Raw genomic sequence first — 5,864 nt, 5'->3', positions numbered from 1 at the left:
GTTAATTTTCGGTTTTATGAGGGTTATAAGTTGTTTATAAGTATAAAAGCTGATTTTTATGAAAACAATACCTTTCAAAGGGTCAAAAACATAAAATTTAGCATATTGGGCTTTAAATTGGGGCTCATGAGTTTTTGGGCCCAAGGTTGCGAAAAAATGAAGTCTTGAGGGGCTGAAATGGAAAACTTAACAAACTATGAGACTAAAACGTAAATAAACTTTTTCAGGGGTTGAAAATGAATTCATTGCCAAAGTGGACTAAAAATGCAAAGTTTTTGATTTTAGGGTCAAAATTGTAAAACTTACGGAAATTGGGCCAAAAATGTAACTTGTTACAAATAAAGGCTGGAAAATGACAATTGCAATAGTTTTGGACTGAAATTACTATTCAACTAAGGTTTTGGTGGAAAATGTCAAGAAAAATGGTTTAAGGACCAAAAATGTCAATTTTCATAAAGAGGGACTAAAACTGTCATTTTTATAAAAAAAAAAGGGGGGGGGGGGGGGGGGTGGGGGGGAGGGGAGGCCACAATGGTCAATCTAAATGTTCTTGGGCCAAATATACGATTATAAATTTTTGGGTTAAAAATATCAAGTTTATAACGCATGGTTTTAATATATATATATATATATATATATATATATATATATATATATATATATATATATATATATATATAATGAAAACTTCGTTATAAATCGAACATTAAGATTTTTTTTTATAGCGAATAAACATTTAGCATACCATAACTACCAACAATGCGTTGAATGAAAGAGTATGATAAGATCATATCAGTAAATACTGCGATGACACTGTAGCAAAGAAAGTGAGTATAACACTATGATAGTATCATAGCATTCATATGAGTATGTACTATTTTAGGGAAATCACTAAGATATGGGCTTTTTAGTTTAATTTTAAAATGTTTCAAGTTGTTTCAGAAACAATGGAAAATGTGCGACTTGATTGCATTGCATTGGCTTATATATATATATATATATATATATATATATATATATATATATATATATATATATATATATATATATATATATATATATATATATATATATATATATATATATATATTGTCAAACTTGAACAAGTGCTCATTTATCTATTTTGAGAATGAAGTTGGATGATTACTCTTAAATTAATAATGAAAAATTTGGTTTGAAATTTGGGACGTTACTAGATACATACGACTATAATTTTGCACATATCAAAACACTATTTCTTATATATATCAAGGTATTGTTTTTATTCATATTCTTAATATATTCAACAATTATTTTGATTTCAATTGATGCAAATTTTTTATACTTTTCAAATGTTATGGATTATCTGAAAAACGTATGGTTGGAATATAAGGATATGTTTATATCTTCTTGGACTAACATATTTCTTAATTTTGGAAATCACATAACCATCAGAGTTCAAAGTCTGCATTCCAAGTTACAGAAATACTTGGATATATCACAAACAAATTTATAGATGTGTGTAACTTTTATTTATAATGTTGTCGAGTCATAATTTACGACTATAAAAGCAAGCTTTCCACGAAGCAAAACCCGCATCAAACATAGATTATACATACCATATTTCAAATAGTTATGGAGATTTGTTCGGTACATGCTTTGGAAATTTTTGATAAAGAACTCCAGCGAAGCAATGTTAATGGCTTAAATTATGATTGTCAAATGCATACAAGCGAAGCAATGTTAATGGCTTAAATTATGATTGCCAAATGCATACAAGTTATGAATGACCCTATGTACATAAACAAATGAATTATATAAATACATGTATACCTTACCATTTTAATTGAATCATAGGTTTTGGAGAAAGTTTGATTACCAACGTCTGTATTTGTGCAAGTTGATGACAATCTTAGTTGTGATGGCGACCTATAAATGTTCACTCAAAACATCAAGGATATATTCATAACGTGAATAACTTTGTTTCGTGAACCTGTCATTTAAATAAATAATCGTGGTCAGCTAAGATCGAATCATAAGACTTTCAAAAATAAAGAACACCAAAGAAAAAAAAATGTTTCGAACACTTCTAAAATTGGGGTTAGTGTCATGAAAAATTCCAAACTAGGAACAACGCATACTCAATACAAACAAAATATTCAGAATCATACATTAATCCATTTACGTATATATTGCATCTACACTTAAGGCATGTACGATGTACTAGGTGATGGAAAATGTGCATTCCAAACGATATTTGCATGTAAGTGTCTTCTTGAAAATGATTGGTCTAGAATTTTGTCTGATTATTAGAAAAGTTAGACACACACCATGAAGAATATAATGATATCTTTGTGAGTCAATTTCAATTTGACCTCTTCAACTCTTCATTTAAACTTAAGAATTTATGTGGTATTGCACCAAACAATACATCTTTATATCTTATTTTTGTTTGTCTCCGTTATACATAATTGTTTGGATCCAAACTTTATTTTAATATTTTTATAGTTCACTTGATATCATATATAGTTATCATCTTAATTTGTGGATTTTGGGATTTAAAAATTACATTTTGTATACGAATTAAAAAAGAGTTTACTATTGTAATATATAGATGATTTCTACTGTATAGTTTGTTAATATTTATCAACATTATCATCATTTTTATGAACAAATATGCAACATGCATTAATTTTCTTCTTTTTCCCCAAATTGTATAAACCCAAACTCAATTTCGGTCGAAATGAGGTTATAGTTTATGAAATGTTAAACGTTTACCAAAGGCCGATAGGAAGGAAAGGATTCAGCTGAAATTGGTCAAAACTCAAAATTGACCTATAGAGATTTTAATATAAACATAAATATTGTATTGATTTAAATATATAGAAAGTAATATAAGAATAGAACGTGCCTATTCATAATTTTTAGTGGACGATGAATCATTCCAAAGGCTTGGTTTCATTTTTCAAATATTTGTCGGTGCTTTTTCTTGCCATAATGCTTCTTCGCGATAAAGTGATGATTATGATTCGTCATCTTTAACTAAAGCCATAAACATAAAATAGAGAAGCAACATACAACCATATATATTCAATAATATACTGTTTGGTATATGTATGTACCTTTCACTGTGTTTATGTATCTTCCGACAAATTAAATCACTCTATCGAACAATTAACATCGTGTTAAGCATTTTCTTAGGTCGGGTTGGGTTGTATTAGCTAGGATACTGGGAGACGCATCAAGACACTCGCCACTACCAGTAGCCACAAATGACGAATACGATCCTTTTCTAGAGACATTTAAGAAAAGGCAACCGCAGACTCGTTCGGTGGGTGGGTCCTCTCATTTCAAATCCTTGATAATTACAATGTACTCATGCATATATGCTAAAAGTTAGCATCTCTTCTTAACAGCTAATTATCCGACCACTTACTGTTTTGACAATTGATTACTTACCCTCATACCTCAGTACTTGTTTTCCACCACAAGTTGCAAGTAGATGAACCGCAGGAACGTCCTCATGATGGTGGTGGTAACTGCGGTCTTTTTCCACCGTTATGTGGTGGCAGACCCAAAACACCATCTGAAAACGTATATCGTTCATATGGACAAGTTGGTTATGCCATCTTCGTTTTCTGACCACCTACAGTGGTATGCAACGTCTATGAGATCTGTGTCTGAGTCCACGGATATGTTATATACGTACGATTACGTCATCAATGGCTTCTCGACAAGGCTCACTATTGAGGAAGCAAAGCTACTTGAACAGCAGCATGGAGTCATATCTGTTCAAGAGGAGGTAATATACAAGCTTCATACCACTCGGTCACCAGAGTTTCTTGGACTAGAAAAGAGTACTCACATAATGCTTCCCGAGTCCAAACCAGGTGGTGATGTGATTGTTGGAGTGGTGGACACCGGTGTGTGGCCAGGAAGTAAGAGCCTAGACGACGCAGGGTTTGGCGCAATTCCCGTATCCTGGAAAGGCGAATGTGAGAGTGGTACAGGTTTCAATGTATCAAGCTGTAATAAGAAACTAATCGGAGCAAGGTACTTCTCGAAAGCATACGAAGCTACGTATGGCCCAATTGATGAAACATTGGAATCCAAGTCTCCTATGGATGATGATGGACATGGAACACATACAGCAACTACGGCAGTTGGGTCCAAAGTCACCGGAGCTAGTTTCTTTGGTATTGCAAAAGGAACGGCACGTGGGATGGCTCCTCATGCGAGACTGGCAGTTTATAAAGCTTGCTGGGCTGGGGGATGTTTTGGAAGTGACATACTAGCTTCGATAGAAAAAGCAATCGCAGATGGAGTTCATGTAATATCCCTGTCGATGGGAACAGGCACGCTATTTGATTACACCCATGATGTCGTCGCTTACGCAGCATTCAAGGCAGTATCCCATGGTATATTTGTAGCATGCTCTGCAGGTAACAGTGGGCCCGATCCTCTAAGCTTATGGAATGTCGCGCCGTGGATAGCTACAGTAGGAGCAGGAACTTTGGATCGTGATTTTCCGGCTTATGTTACCCTTGGAAACGGAAAGAAATTTAGAGGAGTATCACTAGGTGGAAAACCATTATCAGGTTCATTCGTTCCACTAGTTTTTGGTGGTGATGTCGGTAGCAATCTATGTGTGCCGGGTTTGTTGCTACAGGGAAGAGTTACCGGAAAAATTGTGACGTGTGAACGTGGCCAGAATCCTACGGCGGAGAAGGGCATGGCGGTGAAGGCAGCTGGCGGTGTAGGAATGATTTTGGTCAACACGGATGGATATGGGGAGGACGTGGAGGTGGCTGACGCCCATGTCATACCAAGCGCCGCCATAGGTCAGAGAGATGGTGATGCGATAAAGAAATACATAGTGTTGGATGATAATCCAATGGCTATTATTGCATCTGGAGGAACACAATTAGGCATCCACCCATCACCACTAGTGGCAGCATTTAGTTCCCGGGGTCCGAATCCCGTGACACCGGAAATACTCAAACCTGATTTTATAGCACCAGGGGTCAATATACTAGCTGGTTGGACCAATACAGGAAGTCCTACTGGCTTAAATGAAGATCCTCGGCGTGTTGAATTTAACATCGTGTCTGGAACGTCGGTGTCGTGTCCGCATGTAAGTGGTTTAGCTGTACTACTCAAGGAAGCCCACCCGGAATGGAGTCCAGCAGCTATAAGATCAGCTCTTATGACCACCGCATATAGCACGTACAAAAATGGTGAAGAGCTGCTGGATCATGCTACTGGAAGCCCGTCAACTGCATTCGATCATGGTTCAGGACATGTGGACCCTGTTCGGGCCCTTGATCCGGGTCTTGTCTATGATGCCTCGGCTGACGACTACCTGAGCTTCCTATGCGCTTTGAATTATAGTTCTACTTCCATTAAGATGTTTGCAGGTGGAAACTTCACGTGCATAGTGGGAAGGAAATACCGAGTAGAAGATCTTAATTACCCATCTTTTGCAGTTCCTATACTCATGGCTTCGGGGAATCGTAATGGAAGCAGTTCTCCAACCATCGTCAAGTACAGAAGGAGCCTGAGTAATGTGGGCACTTCAGGAACGTACAAGGTTTCAATATCATCAAAGATTCGGGGTGTGAAGATCACGGTTGAGCCCGATCAGCTAACGTTCGTGAAGCAAGGTGAGAAGAAGGGGTATACTGTGACATTTATTGCTACTTCCATGCTATCAGGGACTACCAGCTTTGCTCGTTTAACATGGTCATGTGGAAAATATGTTGTAAATAGTCCGATAGCTTTATTAGCGTAAAGAATGATGTTAAATATGTTACTCTGGCTAAATTAAACCAATGTACATAATTTCGCTCCAAAAGCTAAAAGATTACTGCCTCTCGTTGCATAAA

At 36.2% G+C, this 5,864-nt stretch overlaps 1 pseudogene; it reads left to right on the top strand.

Moving 5' to 3' along the window:
• The first annotated feature begins 3,140 nt into the window (after positions 1-3,140).
• On the top strand, positions 3,141-5,864 carry LOC145096954 (subtilisin-like protease SBT1.7 pseudogene; annotated as a pseudogene).

This window comes from Lactuca serriola, chromosome 4 (genome assembly GCF_051521515.1).
Source record: "Lactuca serriola cultivar US96UC23 chromosome 4, Lser_US96UC23_V15, whole genome shotgun sequence".
Lineage (NCBI taxonomy): Eukaryota > Viridiplantae > Streptophyta > Magnoliopsida > Asterales > Asteraceae > Lactuca > Lactuca serriola.
Note: the sequence above shows the minus strand (reverse complement) of the source record. Positions and strands in the feature narration are given on the sequence as shown.